Below are 21,058 nucleotides of genomic sequence, written 5' to 3' on the forward strand. Positions count from 1 at the left end.
TTAGAATTCTGGCATTTTCCTGCCTTAACAATTTAGTGCCTGTAGTCTGTCTCTGGATCACATGACCGAGTGTAGTTGTCAGTTGGGCTTTGTGTATTCCTTCTAGACATCTACACACAATAGGGAGCGTAGGTGTGCCTGGATGAGCCGCCACTGTCGGGAAGGAAGGTGGAGCTGGGCACAGACCTACTTACACTTAAATAGTCTGTGTCCTGCCTCAAAACAAAGGGCTACCCACTGTAGTTAGTCTGGACCCAGGACAGAGAAGGCATAATGCCTAGGGACTTCAAAGAGAAACCTCTAGAAGCTTCCTCCACCTACCAGAGGAAGGGCAACAGGAACAAATATTGAACCTCAGACACCACCTCTTCAGTACACTTCTGGGCCTGTTGATACTCTTCCGGGAAGAAGGACTGCTGAAATGTCTGCCACTCTACTGGACTGCTGCTCTGAAGAACGTGCTGAGCTAACCTGCTGCCTTCTGCCCTCTTGCCTGGGTGAGAAGAACTAGACATGTATCTTTTGAACCCAAGACCTCAAACTGACTCCAAGGGATAGTTGACTGCCCTCCTGACTACAGCCTGAGGGATAGAACACTCCATCAAATTTGAACCCAGCACCTGGATGACTTTTCCGCTTGTGAGTCCTACCCTGCTAAGTGGTTCCACCCCAGTCCTGGTCCCTGGGAAGTGGCCTTGAAGTGCTCTGCCAGCTCATCTTGGAACCCAACAGAACTGGTGCATCTCCTCTTCTGCATGGTGCAATGTCAACCAGAACCGGTGCCTCGCCTTGGCTGGAAGGATTCTCCTGATGCCAAGGACTCCACATCGACCCTGCAAACACATCGGAACTACCACCTGTGTGCAGACAATCACACCTTTCATTGATGGCAGCCTTGATGATAATACAGGATCTCACATCGAAGCCCCACCACTCTCCAGAACCGATGCATCATCGATGCCAAATTTTGCATCACAAGCCTTCATCATTCAGATCCTTCACAATGACACAGGACCTTGCATCACAGCTCCACAGCACCAAGGAACTAATCATTGCCTTGGCTGTGCTACGCATCCTTGGCACACAACCTTGCAACGGTCCACAACCAGTACTTAAGGTACTTTGTTCAGTGGGCCTAACTGGGTCCCTGTAGCTGGCCTATCCTCCCTAGCAGCTGCCCTGAACATGCGACTTTGCTCTGTATGGCACAAGCAGATATCCACAGTTTGCATGTTGTGCTTTTTGACACTATTTTTACTAAACTCTTACAACCAGCATATCGCTGGTTGTACTGATTATTTTTGTTGTTTTTGTCTTATTTTATTCATTAAACCTTACTCTATCTTTCTAAACTGGGGGGGGATCCTTTTGTGGTATGTTTTCACTGTATGACTGTATGAAGTGTGCACAAATACTTTATACTTTGCCTCACAATTAAGCATGACTGCTCCGTGCCAAGATACCAAATGGTTGAACACAGGTTAGTTTAGGGTTTGTTTGTGACTTCACCCTGGAAAAGATTGTGGTTCTTCTTTGAGTAGGCTTTCACACCCCTCATCCAGTACCTCAATTTCTTACTCAACTGCACTTTGCGTCTGAATAAATGTAATAACAACGGACAGGGACAATTGACAGTATGTACGGGAAAACAGTATTTTGCCATACTTTCGCACAATGCAAATATAGGGAGTGTGAATAATTGATAATTTACGGGTGCTTCCTATTGAAGTAATCATTGATTCTATTTCTTATTTTATGTTTTCAAACTGTCGCCTTATCTGCACAAAACTCACATTCTAAAGAAAAATGAACATGGCAAAATTGTGTTGTTTATCCTGCATGGACTTGGACAGTATGCTCATCACTGAAAGAGACACCTCTGCCGCAGTACACTTCAACCGCAATTGCTTTTAACAATGGGCAAAATCCCACTTCTCTTTTTTTCGAGCTCAATACATGTGATCTTCGTGAAAGTAATGTTCATTACATGAATCATTCCTAACCGTTGTACGCTAGAACATTAGCCATACAGCATGCCCTTGAAAACAAAAGTCAAGCGAGATACGCGCTCAATGTATTTTTCATACTGTTTCTGAACAACACGGAGAAGCATACTAATGCAAATTATTCAGCCGCAGCGTACGTGCAGTTTCACAGGTTACTTTTAGACATTTTCTGCTCGATAGAGGGTCTCAGAAGTGGAAATTACTCGTAAAGCGGAATACCATTTGTTACACGAAATGTACATAGCCTAAAAAATAATCACGGATGACCTTTGCGTAAACACAGTAGCACACAAGCGTAATGCTTTCCGAAAATAGACATATCTGGAGCAACCCCAGCTAAAATATCATATAAATATACATGCCTGAGCATTTAAGCTTTTGACCTAGGAGTAGGCATCATGTTGGGTATAATTTTGCCTACTAAATTCTGTAAGGAAAGTATCCTGAGCATGACGTGTGTTATACTTTAAGAAAAAGTAAATCCAAGAAATTTGAAAATGCTGTGTTGTGATGCACAATATACTAAAACCTGCTAAGTGCAGCTAAATGTATGCATGCATGATGGGTACATTTACTACTTATGCAACCTGTATCACCTAAGGTGAAGTCTCCTTTTCTGACAAGGTTAAAGCTCGAAATGTGTTTTAAAGTAAACTAAACGAAAAATAGAAATAGTTTACTTGCACAAAAAGGTTATGGGCTAAAATTCTCAAAAAATTAACTTCCTACAAAGCATCTGAGCCTATAAAGAAAATGCTGCTAGTAATGAAGCCAGGAAGAACATATAATTAAATAAAAAGTGGTTGAGGTAAAAATGTTACCGTGGTGTGAATGTTTCTTTGAGACCTTTATCCTATTTACTGTTACAGTAATGAGGGCAGCAATATTCAGGAGAGTGCAGAATTAAGTAATTCAGGATGAATTTCTGAAAGACTTAGAGGTGCAAAAAGAGGTCTGGCCACCATGAGGCCCTTGGAGACCTAAGGGAGAATGATTGAGATCATGTGGGCCAGCATGACCTCTGCAAAGACCAAGGGATTTCCTAATGATTCTATGAAGTATCGTCTTGATATCTGGGAAAATCGAATGGAGTGAAATGAGGTCATACAGAACCACAAAGAGGTTAATAAAGTCATGCAGGACTGCAATAAGGTCATGGCAGATTAAGGGGAGTCCTAGTGGGGTCACGCAAGGCCACCTTGAGAAAAACATAGCATACGTCCCTTTCTGAAATAAATACCCTTTCAAAGTTCTGTAGCAATACGTTCAATATTATTAATATACCAACATGTATCTGCAGTAATCACACTCTTAAATTGTAAAGCATAGCAACTCATCAATGTGACTGCAAGTAAAAGCTGTATAATTCAGCCATTTTAGGGCTCCAGAAATAGTCAGTCTCGTTAGTTTCTGCTACAGATTCAACTGTCTGAAATGACTATTGTTTCTACTACTTTAACATATACTGTCCTTTGCTCACAATGACTAGTTTAAAGAACTCCCTGCTTCTGATTCAATTACCTTTCTCTCTTGTTTTCCCTTTTTAGGGTCGAGCCTGTGTTGCATGCGCTCGCGCATGCGTATCGCAGCAAGACTCTTTTGCATTTAGAAAAGGGCTCGGAGCCCTGTCAACTTCACGTCAGTGTTTTTTATTGGTTCGTGGGCTTCCCTAATAAAATCTGCTTGCTTTCATTAGTTGAAGGCACGCATACGTCATGCCTTTTCCGGTGTCTAGTCCTCCTCGAGCGCAGCGAGCAAGTACAGAAAACATGCGAGGCTCGCTGTTTTCCATCGGGCTCGTGGACTTCTTTTTCTCTAATTTATGAGCGCGATCTCGCTTGGCAGAAGTCGAGCGCTTTACATAGTTGATTTCACTTTTTCGGGTTATGTACATAAATGCACTTTTGCCCGATAGGTGAAAAGTCGGGTTAGGAGTTTACAACGTGATCAGCTCTAACATGAGCAAACGTGAGACCCGTTGCATTGTAAATGCTTGTTGTAAATTATGTTGTTCTCGCTGTGCTTTCATTGGATGAACTGTATCTCTCTACTGCTGTTGTTCGAGATCTGTTTTCCCTTTTGCATGTTTCTATACCGTTTGACTTTGAGCTATGACTGAAGTGCATGGCCCATCCTATTTCTCTTTGAAGGCTTTTATACCTTCCAACCCTTACTTTTTCTTTGGCACCCTTACCTGTTTACCATGGACGTCAATTCACCAAAATGCCAGGGGTAGCGGAAGTGACATCATTCGCCATTTCATATTTACTTTCACTCACACACATCCTTACATAAACACACATCCACTCATACACACACTCTCTTTTACATAAGCACACTCTCACCCACAAGCATTCACACAAAATACTTGTAAAAGTGTTTTTTACTCATCTCAGCTGCCAAGGAGGGTCATATTCCAACTATTTGTACTCCATTTAATATTACACTAATAGTGACTAATATATTACTCACTATTAGTATAATTGAAAAAAGAACTGATTCAAAACAAGGAAGTGGAGCCATAAGCCACGTCCATGTCCTGGCACTGATTTTGCCACCTCTGAGGCCAGGGGTCGCAGAGGCAGGGCTAGGAGTAGCAAATGGCAAGTTGGGGGTGGCAGTGGCGACCCCTAGCATCCCCTAAATGACGTCCATGCTGTTTACTCTCCTCATTACACATCAGCCCTCCTTGCTCCTTGACTCTGATGACTTCTGCCTTGAACAGTGTAGAAAACCACTTAAGTGCCATTCGGTAAGAGAAAATTACTCAGCGATTTTGGTAAATACAAGTGACTGATACAACTTTTCATTTTTGGGGGTGACTTCTTTAAACAAATCAGGAGATGGATACAGATCTTCGTTATTGACCTCCAGCATTCTCGCACAGTTTTATGATTTTTATTTAGGCCGTAGGAAAAAAAGTAAAACTTATTGAGCTATCTAAAGTGAATGTGTAAATGTAGATCGTGAGGCCACACCCTCCATAATTAAAATAAAAACACGATCGAGATTTTCGCAGTTGTTCCTCTCCATTTTCAACAAATGCATACAAGGGTTTTTGATCTATATATTAATCTTTATTATCTTGAGAATGAAGGGGTAGTGAAGGGATTGAAACCTGTGTGATACTTGTGTTCGATTCCCATTAGCTATGAAATATGGCTAACAAAAGGAACCTCTACTAATGACTTAAGTACAGCAGCCTGCTAAAGCAAACAGGTGTGTCTGCCCGAGGGGCCTTGATCTAATATTTAGAGTACAACAAACTTGTACAGAAAGTATTTATATATTCAAATGACTTTTAACAATAGCATAAAGTACTACAGCAGTATCAGGAACGTTCTGATTGTAGCTTTTTAAGCGTAAACAAATGTGTTCCTTAAAAATAGCAAGACCTATTGGCTTGGTCAATGCATGTTTTATAAATGTCAGTCGTGTTTCATTGTCCAAAATGGCCTATGCTTCCACATTTTAACTGTAACGTTATCCTATGAAGAGAGTTTGTTTGTTTACACCACCATCTTGTTGAATCCGTTCACCCATAATCGATCCCATTCTTTCCACTTCCTTTAACATCTTTGGTAAATAACCCTCGTAAAAATGCATTAAATATTAGAATATTAACCATTTATTTTCATGACTGACCCGTTCTCCTGAAAGCTCTTCTTTTTTCTAAACTTCAAATTGGATAGTGAACCCCAAATATTCCAGCTCAGGTGGCTTCAGTACTCGACAGTCAGCTCAACAATTCTTTTGCATAATAATCCTCCTCTCGATACTCCAGGTAACATATTACTTGCTCAGCTTCTTGTAAACCCCTGAGTCATACGATATCCAGTTTATCAATCCATAACAACTCAATTTCTAATAACTTTCATTTAAATTTATCTCCCCCTGGTGTTGGTTATTTACAGTTGCTAGCAATCGACAACTTGAAACCACACTTTTGCTAACATATAACCTTTAAAATTCATCTGTCTAGCAAAGATGTAACCTTTCTGACTGCATTGCATGGCTAACTCGGAATACTCATGTTTTAGCTTAATATTAATTTAATATAGCCATCTCATCTTGGCCTTTCTTGATGATTCTCATACATAGTATATACCATTAGGATGCATATATACTGCTTATTTCATCTCAGGTGTGATCAATTTTCATTCTTAAATCTTAAGGATCATATTTCCTGTGCAATAGAGGCAGGAGGGGTAGAGTTAGGCTGCAGATGACAGGAATGGTGGGTGGCCAGAATAGTAGGAGGGCATCCAAGTCTAGAGGATATCAGTCAAGTAAAATATAGCCATGTTTATCTGGAGCACAGCAAACAGCCTCCCCACTCACTCTGGAATATCAATAGCACCCTGATATGGATGGATTAAGAATGACACACAGAACTGGGCTAAAAGAGGATGATTCTGAGAGGTCTCTACAATACATACTATGATAAAGGTAAAGCTTGTATGTATGTACAAAAATGTTGTCCAGTTGGGCAAATTATTTTTTTATTCTCATCTCCAATGGGTTAATATTTTTATAAAAGATATGTAGAGTTAGATATTTAAGTGAGACGGTATTCAAAGTATGTTATACTTGTACTATACAAAAGGGAACACATGCAAGCTAATTCAGAAGGTAACACATAAAGGTGGTCATTCTGACCTTGGCGGTCCTGCCCCGCCAAGCCCGCGGTTGCGGTCAGACCGCCAACAGTGTGTCGGTGCAGGACCACCAAATTATGACTGCTGCAGTGAACTGGCTGCATCGCAGCCAGTTCTCCGCCTGTACTGCTAGGATGGTGATAGCGCCTGGCCGAAGGTTGACCACATTCGACCGGTTGGTACACCTAACACTGCCCGCTTATGAGTATCCTTTCTGCCAGGGATTCAGTGGCGGCAGCCCCACCAAGAAATCTCTGGCGGCAAGGATACTGGTGACAGGAATACTAATTCCTGTCACCACAGCAGGACTCCCCAACACCCCCATGTAGAAGTACCTCCACCCAGACCACATCAGAAACCCCCCACCACTCCAAGCAGCAACGCCACCCACCCTGACCCCATCAGAAGCCCTGTACCCAAGCAACAATACCCCCCTCCCCTGATCCCCATACTGGCCCCAGATCCCTGTACTTACTCCCCCACCAAAGATCCACACACACACACACCACACTTACATCCACACATCCACACTCACTCATTCATACACACATACACACATGGCCACAACACCCCTCCGACCCCCGCATATAGGCATTCACACAAGTACACAGACACTTGAACACAAACACACCCAACAACCCCATCCCCCTCCATTCACACACACACACACACACACACCCATTCATGCACACAATACTCAACAGCCCCCCATCCACCTCCATTCACACACACACACCCATTCAAGCAAACAACTGTCAACATCTGCCACTCCCCTGTCGGCCAGTCACCTTACCTGGTGGTTGCAGTGGATGTCCGGGAGGGACCGGGGTCCATGGCGCTTGCTCGTCCGCCAGCACCCTGCCAACACAACACTGCTATGCCGTTTACAATGTTGTAATACGGCGGGCAGTGTTGTGGTGACGTGGCGGCGGAGCAAGCTCCACTAGACTGTTGACTGCCAGTATGGCTGCTGGCAGCTTCCCCACCAAATAGTGGTGGAGAGGATCCAGCAGTCATAATTTGGCGGTCTTCAGAACGCCAACACTGGTGGTCATATGGCGGCGGTGACTTTGGCCGTCTATGAAATAGACCCCCGAAGTCATAAGGAGGGCCAAAGTGTTCTAGTTTAGAATTCTGGTATCACAGGTCAGAAGAGATCTATGTGGTAAGAACATCTCGTCAATGAGATTTTCTCCCAAGTGTGACAGAGGATCCTGGACATTGGCTCTGCATGTAACTCTAGAGGTTTTTAGGAAGATTGTCTGGTTTCCAGATCACCAAGTTTCTTCAATTAGGCCCAAGTTCTCGAATCAGGACTGACAAAAATGTGTCCTTTTACCTGTAATGGTTACAAAATACAGATGGCCAAAACAATATGTCAGCTTGATTTGTGACGTAAACTGTCATATATTTATATGGTATGCCCATGTAAAAGATTTTTTTATTGAAATGAAGTTGTTTGTATGTTGTTTAATAAGTATATGTAGGCTACGTCAAATGTGCATCTTAGCACTTAAAATACTGAAATGACCATGTATGGGATAAAGTGCCTCTTTCAGTACATTCCAAGGGTATTGCAAGTCAATGAGAAGTTTTGTGACCATATAGATGCACAGTGGCTCCAGACCAACTGCTTTTATTCGTCACGGAACTCTGAGGTGGCTTACAATATCATTCATAACCTATGGAAAGGGGCTACTTTATGCCTTATATGATTTTGGCCTCTTACCTTCTCCTTCTCAAGTTACAATAGATAGCCAAGAGGTGGCCAAATGTTATGCGTGGCATCTTCTGCTGGTCTTGCTTTTTTATCTGCAGAACTTTGCATATTGCAGTTTACAATGTTGAAACAAAACTATGTATCCCAGAACACAATCTGTTGCAGGCTAAGAAGCAGGAGTAGCTAAAGGTAGCAGACATTAAGGGGGTCATTCCGACCCTGGCGGTCCATGACCGCCAGGGCCGGGGACCCCTGAAGCACCGCCAACAGGCTGGCGGTGCTTCCTGGGCCATTCTGACCGCGGCGGTAAAGCCGCGGTCAGAAAAGGGGAACCGGCGGTTTCCCGCCGGTTTTCCCCTGGCCCAGGGAATCAGCGCCGCCATGGGGATTCCGACCCCCTTCCCGCCATCCCGTTCCTGGCGGTTTTTACTGCCAGGAACAGGATGGCGGGAACGGGTGTCGTGGGGCCCCTGGGGGCCCCATAATGATTTTCAGTGTCTGCTTTGCAGACACTGAAAATCGCGACGGGTGCCACTGCACCCGTCGCACCCCAGCAACTCCGCCGGCTCCATTCGGAGCCGGTTTCATCGTTGCTGGGACTTTCCCGCTGGGCCGGCGGGCGGCCTTTTGGCAGTCGCCCGCCGGCCCAGCGGGAAAGCCAGAATGGCCGCCGCGGTCTTTTTACCGCGGTGCAGTCATTCGGCGGTTCCCGCCAGGCGGGCGGCTACCGCCTGCCTGCCGCGGTTGGAATGACCGCCTAAGTGTTGACTCTTGCAGTGGCGGCTATTTGTCAACGGGGGTGAATGCATGGGGGATATTAAAAAAAAAAAAAATGTACCTCTATGTTGGGAGAGACGGTTCCGTCTCTCCGTGCTCCTCGGACTCCCGCAAGTACAAGAATTCCAGTCTCCCCTCCAATCATGTTAACAGCATGACAGCAGCATCATGATTGGTCTGAGTGCCCTGCTTCAGTGCTCAGACACGGAGTAGGGCCCTGTGCACTTTCTTCTCCCAGATGTTCAATACAGCCAGCTGGAGAAATGCAAAGTGCGCATGACTGTTTGGCCGGTCAAACACGCCCAGCCAAAGAGTCATGCACACTTATGTGCACTCACCCTCCACCCTTCCTCCTCGAGCCCCAGCCTTCCCCACCCTAACCTGGCTCCCCACGGAAAAATAAAATGCTAATTGGGTTACGTTATTATCATTTTATTTTTCCCTTTCATCCACTGCATAAAGCAGTGGGCGATGCTCCTCAGCCTTAGCTGAGGAGCCACTCCTGGATTCCTGGCAGCTGTGCATAAACAGCTTCCCAGAATCAGCATCTCTTGTCAATCCAAGGAACAAAAGATCACTTCTTTCAGAAGTGGTGGTTAGAGGAGCCCATTTGTTTGCTCTTCTGCTCTTCTGCCCATCATGCCTGACAAAGAAGATTTTATTTTAGGACAGTCTCGGACTGCTCATTCTATCAGGCTGCTTAGGACACAGCCAGCAATCCTTCCCAGAGATAATGAGAAAAGCTGAAACACTGGCCCCTAAACAATGTCTCTGTTAAAGAAGGCTTTATTTTACAAACTGCTGCTGATATATAGTGTTTGGGCTCTCCTGCTTCCAGACACTCAAGATGCTTAAGTACATCTTCAAATGACTCTCAACCAACACTAGCAGAACTGTCCCCCAAGACCTCATTACCATCAAGCTGGATTACAGCAACACATTCTATGCTTGAGTGAGAGCTCAACTAAGCAGTAGAGTCCAGACCATACATAACTCAGTGGCCATGTTCACCCTCAACCTCCCGTTCTGCAGTCATATCACTATGCACCTCAAAGAGCTCCACTGGCTCCTAATCCACAAATGAGCATTTATCAAAATCCTCACACACACATACAAAGCTTTCTAAAGTTTCGGTCCCACATACCTCAACAACTGCATAAACTTCCACAAACCTATCAGACACCCTTTGCTCAGCCGCCCTCCTATTTGCACACACCCTGTGCATACGCAGTGCCGGTGGTCATGCCTTCCCCTGCCTTGATCCTAAAGCCTGGAACAACCCACCTCTGAACATCCAAGTCAGCTCCTCAGTTCTTGATTTCCTCAAACAAATGAAGACCTGCCTCTTCATCTAGCACTGACCGTAGTTCAGCCCATACAGAATCCAGCATCCCCTTCCAGTTACAAATATACAGAACGTAACAACAGAACAAAACAGAACGAAACAGAACAGAACACACACCAAATACTTTCATGCTGTGGGAACACTGCTGGGTCCCTTGAGCACTGCAATATCACAAGTCGCTTGTAATAACTTGATACATTTGAAAAGGTATGTCGTTTTCTTTTTATAGACACATTCTGATGTGAGAACACACCTGTAATAAGATAAAATATAAAACATTCAAGTAGCATGAGTGTCCTGCATATTACATATGTAATTATTACTGTCTCAATGTACTCCTCAAATCATGATGAATCTGCCAAATACGTCAAGTGGGACAACGGCCCCCTTTTTATCCCTTATTTCCCAGGTTTCTCTTTAGTACATTGGGTGACCCTATTCCTTAATACTTATATACCTATTCTGGCAGATATCGATAGTCATTTTAACCTTGATATTCAATGTTATGCTGGTGATCTTGAATCATTTTGAGTCAAGGACAAGTATCTCTAAAGTGGAGACGGACAGCATAATTTACCTTTCTCTCAACAGAGCTCCAGCGGCTTCCAAAATCATCACGAACTGTTAGAATAAAAATATGCCTGACCTTAACAGAAAATTTACAAGATTGTCCCGCCCACTCTGCAACTCGCTGATTCTCGTTTCCCGTAGGCATATATATTCATTTGAATGGCCATATATTCCTATTGAGACTATTTGTTTTCTAAGTCCCTGATTACGAGTCAGCTGGTAAAAAAATTTGGGTCCAGTAATTAACCTCTATTCTGAGTTTTTCTCTTGATTTATTACACACGTTCAGCATCCACGTGAATTTATTGCACGTGGTAAATTGCAGCATCTTTTATCTACCAAAGCTTATCAGTGTAAAATTGCGGGGTCGGTAGCGTTTACACATTTCAGAATTCACTGGACAAACAGGAGTTTGTGCAGCAATTGGAATTTACTCAACCCGCTGCATTCAGAGTCTAAGGACTGGTTTTAATCCAACAAAACAGATAATCTGAATATATGTAATCCACCCCAGTTGCTATATTCCAATCCTAATATAGAAATAAAATGAATCAGTTTCCTACTGCCACCCTCCGAATCTTTGTAAACAGCTATGTCCTACTTTTTTTACAGGACTACTCAAACACTTCATACGTGTATCTCCTTTCACCCTGGCATGTCAATAGAACACATACAAAAAAGTGCCCAGTCTTCTTTTCATTCACAAACCAACTAATCAATTTAAAGCAATGCCTTTCCATGAGACAGATGTACTTGGATGTTCAAATGCTCCTGTTAATCTTATTCGTGAACGAAGGCGCTGATTATTAGTCATTTAGAAATAAGTGAGTTATTTACTGCATCTGACAAATATTGATGCCAAGGATGCAGCATTCACCGTGAGCAGCAAATACCCACTATTTTGAGTTTTGTTCTGGGACTACCTGTAGCATTTGGTGCTTTTAATGCCGAACTCACTATGTGAAGTACATTTTAGCAGGTTTGACCTGACAACATTTTTCAGGGAAAAGGTGTGAGGCGGAGTGTTTCAGAATTCGGACCTTGGTAAAACAGGAGTTTGCAGAGACACTGGTAGAAACAAAAACACCTCTCACCTCCCTCGTCCCTCTAGCCCCAGACCCAAGCGTAATCAGGACCAAACAATCAGCCAAACTGAGGATCTATAATCCAGCCAAATTCCTGTTTTGCTAATCTTACTTAAGCAGCGAATTCGCCCCTTTCCTACTTCCATCTTTAAAGCCTACGTAAACAACCAAAGCTTACTTTCTACATTCCCCTACCCAAACACTTTGTACATGAGTCTCCATTCCCCAGCATATAAACTACAACACCTGCAGAGTAAAGTGTTCTGTTCTCTTTTCAACCTGAAGCCATTTAACGCAAACCCTGAATGCCTTCAATGGAACCATGAGGAATCAGAAGATCAATCATGTGTGCAATTCAATAGCATGTGTATCACTCAAACTCTAATCACAGTGTGTTTGATCACTGGACACTTTCCATGGATTTGAACACTGAAGTGTGAACTCTACGATGGCCTGACCAGTTTAATTGACCAATTATTCGCTGTGCACACACATTTGCGTAAAGCATGCAATACGACCCTAGGAGGCTAAATTCTGAAAAGTAAATGAATTAATTTGATAGTATACTTTGGTGCTATCCTGTTTTTATGTTCTATATCATGCATTTATAGTTTCTAACAATCAATTTATTTTCAATAACGTCACGTCAGGTGGAATGTTGCAGTTTGGACATTTTTATTCATAATTATTTATTTGTCAATTACCATGTTGTAATACACAGTGATTATCATTACCCTATGTAATGGCGCTCAATTTGTCGTTCTGGAAAGGGTGACAGGCTTAGTAGGCACTGCTGTAGTTCAATTTAATGGCCTTCATGTCAACCTGAAATGTTGACTAAGAGCTTTTAACTCAGTCAGCAGTCTTGTAGACTAATTGAAATCAACCTTAATATTTAGATTGTGCTCATTCTTAGCTACTTCTCAGTTCCCATGGTATAGTTTGAATCAGGGTCGGACAGGGAGGGAAAACAAGCCTGGACTCCAAAATAAAACTTGCCCCCATAAGCAAATTGCATAGATAAAACAAGCATTGGCAAACTAATTGGTCTGGCTTTGGCCACCATCCTTTTATCAATTCTTGTTTTGCCATTGTGTATGTAAAACGTTCATGTTTGGGGGGGCTGCTTGTCCTTCATCAATCTAAGAAAAACATTGGTTAAAGGCAAAAATGTGTGTGGACTCAAAAACACACATTACCATAGTACCGCCTGACACTGAGGGGAACTACTTTGTGTGTGGATGTTCTCCTTGTGAAAGAGTTGCATGCTGTAACTCAAAGTGAAGTCAGCCAGTGAAGTGAGCTGTTGCATTGCCCCTTGATGTATGTTGGGCGTAACTAAAGATGAATAGACCAGGAAGAAGGGATGAAAGAAACTAGTAGAAAGGAAAGAAATTAGCCAATAGAGAAAGAACTCAGAAAAAAAGGAAATAAAGCAAGTAAGAAGGAAAGGAAGAAAGAAGGAGGGTAAGAAAGAATGAAATGAAGAAGGAAGACAAGAAAAAAGGAAGGATGGAAGGAGTGGTATAACTGCTTCAAATTAAACAAAATAAAGGCAGATTGTATTCCTGGGCAAAGTTTATTAAACAGCCATTAGTGAATCCAGAATAAACATGTTCTGAAGAATTGTCAGCTTGTGAATTCACATCCTATAATATTACAATTTTGGGCCTCTGTACTCTATGCACAGTAAAGAGAGGGCAACAATACAGAATAGTATCAATTGGGCACAATCTGGTGTGCTGTAAAATAGATAAGCAAAGGACACTAAACAGAATTTACAACAGCATTGGCAGTAGACAGATGGAATGTGTCCTATGCTGGCATCTGGTAGTAAGGTCTTGCAATCACATCAGGCTTTAGACACAAATGCAACTCTGAAGTAATTATAAAGAAAAAACAAAAACCCTTACATTGAAGGGTACTACGTTGTGTGCAGATGTGCTAATTGTGATAGAACAAAATGCAGTCAATGTGAAGTTAACCAGTGGCTTAAGTAGATAGACAAATTACCCTATGCTGGATGCTGTAGTGGGCAGAAGCAAAATGTGAATGACACATCAATAGACCAAAGGATGAAGAAAGCTGGCTGAAAACCTCTTAAAGTAAGTGTATTATACATGTAATGTTGGGAAAAGGCAGCACCTAAGAAGTGATCCACATTTGGAAAACTGGACAGTTTTGATTTGTAAAAACGGGCCTTATAAGGACATTTTTCATTGAATGGGAGACTGCATGCATTTGTGCTTGCTGCGGGCAATGTTTATGGTGAAGTCATGGAAATCACCAGCAGCAAACGGGCCTACCGGAAAATAGAAAAATCCCACAAAACCATCCCACCACGTACCTGTAAAACCAGCCCTCCTGACACTGCCAGATTGCTCTACATGCCAGTACGACCCAGATTTGAATTTCAATACACGATCGTTTCTTAAAAGTGTTACTGTCGTAGTATCATTCTGTAGTCCATCAACTGCTGATATTTATTATTCATGGGGCCATATTTATACTTTTTGACGCACAACTGCGCCAACGCAGTTGTGCGTCAAAAATTTTAACGCCATTCCAAAGCACCATGCGGGCGCCTTATTTATGGAATGACGTTAGCCGGCGCAGCTGACTGGTGTGCGTCAAAAAAAATGACCCACACCAGGCAGCGCCGGCGTAGGGGAAAATGGAGCTTGGGTGTCAAAAAATGGGGCAAGTCAGGTCTGAGGCAAAATATTGGCCTCAACCCGATTTGCACCATTTTTTTTGACTCCCAACCCCCATTGAAATGACTCCTGTCTTAGCACAGACACGAGTCATGCCCCCTTGCCCAATGGCCATGCCCAGGGGACTTATGTCCCCTGGGCATGGTCATTGGGCATAGTGGCATGTAGGGGGGCACAAATCAGGCCCCCCTATGCCACAATTTTGTTTTAAAAAAATACTTACGTGAACTTACCTTAAGTTCCCTGGGATGGGTCCCTCCATCCTTGGGCGTCCTCCTGGGGTGGGCAAGGGTGGCAGGGGGTGTCCCTGGGGGCATGGGAGGGCACCTCTGGGCTCCTTCCGAGCCCACAGGTCCCTTAACGCCTGCCCTGACCAGGCGTTAAAAAATGACGCAAAAGCGGCTGGACGTCATTTTTTTTGACCCGCCCACTCCCGTGCGTCATTTTTGCACGGGAGTTTAAATAAGGCGCACATGTCTTGGAGTCATTTTTTTAGACGGGAACGCCTACCTTGCATATCATTAACGCAAGGTAGGTGTCCACGCTAAAAAATGACGCAAACTCCACGATCTTTGGCGCTAGACGGGTCTAACGCCAAAGTATAAATATGGAGTTAGCTTTGCGTCGGATTTGCGTAAAAAAAAACGACGCAATTCCGGCGCAGAGTATAAATATGCCCCATTGTGTTTTGAAAAAATGCGTAGGATTTAATACAAACAGACCTGTTATGCTTTCTCACAGGTATCGGCTTTCAGCTGTACTGGTCCCTGCATTTAATCACCAATTCCTTAGGTATCTCTTTTAATGTGATTTTCTGAAAGGAGAATTCAAATACATTTCCACCAGTGATAAATGCGTCACATCAGCAGAGCTGTCCACCTTTCCATCCATATTTATTTCAGTTTTACTGTCCGTTCGGACACTGTGTAAATGTCGTAACTAACCTTTAAAATGAGGGAACCCTTGAAATATTTTTAAGACAGAGTGGTACACTTTCATTAAATAAATGAATAGCTACAATTCTAGGAGAGAGATATGGGGGGCGAATGAGTGTTTGCACGGTACATGGGGACAAAATACTGGTACCAGAATTCCCATTACCAAACATTATTCTCTCCCCTGCACTACGCAATTCCGAGTTTCGGATACGGAATAGGGAATAACATGCAGGTCCCGGATTTGTCGAGCCCATTCTTGCATGGGATTTACAGATCCCGGCTCTTTTATGTACACACTGAAAGCAGGTGGAAAACCTGCTCTGAAAATTAAGTTGTTTTACCTGGTGCAAGTTGCATCCAGTAAACGTCTTAATCGTGTGGAGATGGCACTACACTCATGTTGTAATTGACACAGTGTGATTCATGAACACACCATGCACTGCATTAAATGTCCGAGTCCTGCACTCAATATTCCACACGGTTCCCAGAATTTGACATTTCCGTGACCTTTCATCTGCACAGGTATCAAAACGGACTTGGGTACTGCCTGATTCCTATTCCAGACCCCTCTTCCGTCCTTGCTGGAGTAATTTCAGTTTGTCTATTTATAGAACCCATTTGGTCTTCAACGTGTGCTCTGACCCAGTGGAATCAATAGAAATCCTCTTGTTGCCTTAATTCAATTGCTAGTTGAATGAAAGTGAATTGACTTATGTTAGATTCGTTCTGACAGAAACATGAAACAGTTTTCACATTCAATAAGGTTGCCTGTTCCTCTGTTTTCAGCTTGGCATAAAGTCCAGGCACTGTACAAGAACAATAATTTCGTGTGCAGTCTCCGGAAAAGGTGGTGACGAAGGGATGCTTAATCCAACTAAAACTGTCTCACGCAATGATTCACTTCCTCTCCGTTACCGCGTTTGAACGAATCAGAAATGTGTGGGTTTCCACTAAGTAAGATTCTACTGAGGTCTTTGCCTATTTTTCTAGAGGCACTGGGGACATGCATTGCACACCGCACATAAAAAATGTGCACGAAGGCTATGAATACTGTTGATTTGTTCTGTTTCTGTTGCCTACAAACGTAGGACCCTGAAAGTTGTTCTTTTTTATAATATTAAATGTATCAAGGATGGATTGTGTCAAATCGGTTGCTAACTTACTCTCAGGACATAGACTGACACCCTTTGTTGTAGTGTAAAAGGCCATTTATTAGGACAGGCTTGCTAATTATAATACACAAAAGTATAACTGTAACTTGAATGATGACTTTCTCTTAAAATAATTTGTAACTCCCCTTCTTACATCCTCATTTCAATCCACCACGGATCCTTTGCTCACCCAATTTCCACTTTCATTCCCACACATCCCATTTTTCTTCGTATCCCCTGCCTGACTCGGGCCTCCCCCCAGTCTGTCATCCTTCACCTGCTTCTTTTTCACCCCTGGAAGGGTGGACAAGCCCGCATCTCACTCTCCACCCTCCCCCATCTACTGCCAGCACCAAGCAACCTGCCCTAAAACTGGCATAAACTCCCCCAAAACTTGTCAAACTGCTTCCAAACCACATCCTTCACATCTGCTTACCTGTAGGGCGGGTGGGTGTCTAACCTTCGCGCAGCATGACCACAGGTTCCGAAGAGGCCAATCGTCCCACCCCCACCTCCTTAAATACTAACCCCCTTAGACCCTCCCCTGCCCTGACCCCAGCCTATCCTACCTAAGGCCGTCCTCTTCCAGCCTGAGAGCTCCCGCCGAAAGACTGGACTGCGTCCAGCTCTCCGCTGGGCCCCTATCCTCCAAAGGGTTTCAAGAATATAATATGGTGTATGGTGTCAACTAAAAACCCTAATCTAATACTTACCTGTTTACAGTTTGATGGTGTGTACGCCCCCTCGCCCAACAAAATTCTTTCCTCCCTGCGTGGCTGGAGCCACAGATGAAACGTACACTATACATATTATCTTTAGAAATATACCTTCCACACTTTCCCAACATCTTGCTCGTACCACCATACCCCATCCCCCTCAAATCTACCTTCTCACGTCTTCAAGCCTGTAAAAAGAGGAACCCAGCCTTACCACTACGCCAATGGCTGCTCCCGGAAAGAGCTTCCTCACCAGCTACTCCTTGGCCCAATCCCAATGAATAAACTCCTTTCCACAGAGGATGCATGGGAAATACCATAACCAGTGATATTTGGTGACCAGCCTATACTGTTGCCAATCTGCTTTCGGGGCCTGCCTCCACACAACTCTCCGTTGACAGAACTCTCAGGACAGAACTGATATATGGCATATCAAAAGTGTCACTATTTTAAAGTGCGCCACAGTAAATGACATATTGTTCTGACTGAAATCTCAGATTCACAGAGTTGAGCAATACGAGTGGAAAAGGAGACCACCAAGCCACATTGTTTTGTTTTAAGATCTCCATGGAACTGCAACACAAATGCTAATACAAATACACTTCACACTGTGTTTGCAGGAACTAAACTACTGCCCCAGAACTAGACAGGCTTATTTATTATCTTTGGGATGTCACATCCTCGGATATATACTAGTGGAATGCGCTCTAACACTCCTGCACTCATGGAGCGTCCCTTCCCCAACCCACAATATCTCATCCCTATCAAACCCACAGTAAAACAAACATTATCATCAAGATAGCACTGGACCTAGATATTGCCTGTGGTCATCCTGATGGGTACTCCACAGTAGAACTGCTCAGGTTGCAAAGTCTCTCAGTCTCCTGGATGGTCTGGGGTTGTTCCTCAGATGGTAAGGAGGTCTCTGTCCTGGGGGTCTGTTTAGGCTATATTCTCCCATGACATCATCCTTGTTGCTGACTGGTGCCGGAATGTCTGGATCCTCTGGGGATAAGGGAACAACGGATGATGGGCTCAGCCGATCACCCTGCCAGTCCTACATCTCGGGGATCTTCTTCCTCCACATCAGTCAGTCCTCGGCAAATCTTGGCATGTGAGGATAAGTATAGCCCTTGAAAAAGGACACCTACTGGGTGAACTCTTCAACCCCACATTTGGCAGTGACTATCATGCCTTTTGTCTGCACCGCTATCCGTGGTCCCGGCTCAAAAAGCAAATAAAACTTGCTGCCAGGCTTTGTCACTCAATTGTATAGATTATGTCTTTGTTTCTCATTTTTGACTGCCTTGCATATTCAAATGCTTTTTTCATGCCAAGGACCTTTGGGTCATCCATTTCCTCAGTTTCCCAGAGAGGATGGTGAGGAATGCTGCCCCATACTGCTCTCTTCATGAAAACATTGCTTGGGGCCACAACTGTGGTGGTGTGTGAGATGCCAGCATTATAGACAGTTCTTTTGAGTGTCCCAGTCTGAGGATTTCATTGAGTGGCATCCCTGCGACTAGAAGGATGTGCTCATAAATGTTGGATGATCCACACTCATAGGCAATATTACCATAAAAATGCTTAGATCGCCCACTCTATTGGAGTTTGCTCATGAGGTCCAACTTGGAACACTTTGTTCATTGTATGCATAATGCGTTCGATCTCTACATTCACTTGCAGTCAATGAGGTGTCATCTTCTTGTGTTTGGTCCCCCAGGATTCCAGACACTTTGCAAACTCTTGGCTTTGGAATGGGAGCCCCCTGTCTGTCCTTAAAACCTGAATGATGCTGTGAGTGGCCATAACATTCTCAATTTTGATATAACTTTGGTGGTCGTCACCAGTTCTATCTCTGGATACTTTAAGCAATTGTCCACCGTCATATGGCAGCCACTAAACAGGCTCATACACGCACATGATTGCCGAGGCCATTCTTCAGTGAGCAGAGGTGCAGGAGGGATGGCCTTACCAGAGGCTTGGCAAAGGATGTTGTTTTTTACTGTATCCTCCACCAGCTCCTCCAAAAGCGGGAACCATACCTTTGCCAGAGTCATCTCTTGGTCTTTACCACACCCTGGTGGCCCATGTGTGTTAGGGTTATGCCATGGGCAGCCAGACTCTGGGGAACAAATATCCTACGGCCAGGCACCATGCATCCATTATCATCCACCGCTAGCTCACACCGGACATTGTAGATAGCCTTCAGAGTCTACTTGGCCTCAGGTGTTCTCAGTTTCAAGTGAGACTTGAGTTTGCCCCAGTTTCCTGTGGTCAGTTAATCCCTGGCTAGTTGCAGACATTCATCCCTGGATGTGGCTGAAGTGATCTGTTCTGACATCATTGGCCTCAGATGGAACCTTTCCACTACATAACTAACGTAGTCCTCTGTTTCTCATGCCTTACAGTCCTCCTGAGGCATTGCATCCTGAGGGTGTTGTGACAGGTAATCAGCCAACTTGCATTAGCCCGGCTTCTTTTCAGGGCGAAAAGAGGACTTCTGGAGTGGTAAAACACACTTTTCACTCCTGGGTGGAGGCCTTGGAACAACAGTATCAGTGGCTTGTGGTCCATAACAATAACAAAAGGGATTGCATAGACATACACATGAAAGTAGCAGCAGCCCCAGTGGATTGCAGTGGCTTCAGGCTCAATTTGTGAGTACCTCTACTCTGTTGGTGTCAGGGCTCGGCTGGTATAAGCTGCTAGGGCTCATTCCCCACAGATCTGTTCCTGGGCTAGATCAGCTCCTAACCCTGTTGAGCTTGCGTTCACTGACGGCCAGGTAGCTCGTTGGGGGTTGAAGTAAGCCAACATGGTGTCTGCCAGGAGAGCACCTTTAATTTTCTAAAGAGCATCCTTATGTCAGGGTTCCCAGCTTTCAGATGTTGTTCGCCTTTGTTAGTTCTCTGAGGGACTCAGTGAGTGTTGAGATCTTTGATAAACTGCCCACAGTAGTTCACCATGCTGAGAAAACTTCAGACCTCGGTTTTACAAGCTGGAGTCGGTGCTGACTTGACATCTCACACTTTCCCTGGGTCTGAAGAGACCCCCTTGGCTGAGAAAGGGACCCAAAAAACTCATAAAGTTCTTGAAGAATTCACATTCTTTTCTGGGTAGTGTTAGGCCCTTGTATTGTAGCCTCTGTAGTACCTTCCTCAATCTTATACTGTATTCTGCCTTAGAAGTGGCATGGACCAAGATGGCGTCCTTTATGTTGATAGAACACGGGAGTCCAGGTACACCTCTCTGATCATATATTGAAACACTTTGGTAGCCCTGGAAATGCCAAAACGGACTCTTTTATACCAGCTGAGGAAATGTTAATTGAGAATGTGGTTACACATCTACAATCAGGATGGGAAAGCAATTGCT

Source organism: Pleurodeles waltl, chromosome 2_1 (genome assembly GCF_031143425.1).
Source record: "Pleurodeles waltl isolate 20211129_DDA chromosome 2_1, aPleWal1.hap1.20221129, whole genome shotgun sequence".
NCBI classification, from domain to species: domain Eukaryota; kingdom Metazoa; phylum Chordata; class Amphibia; order Caudata; family Salamandridae; genus Pleurodeles; species Pleurodeles waltl.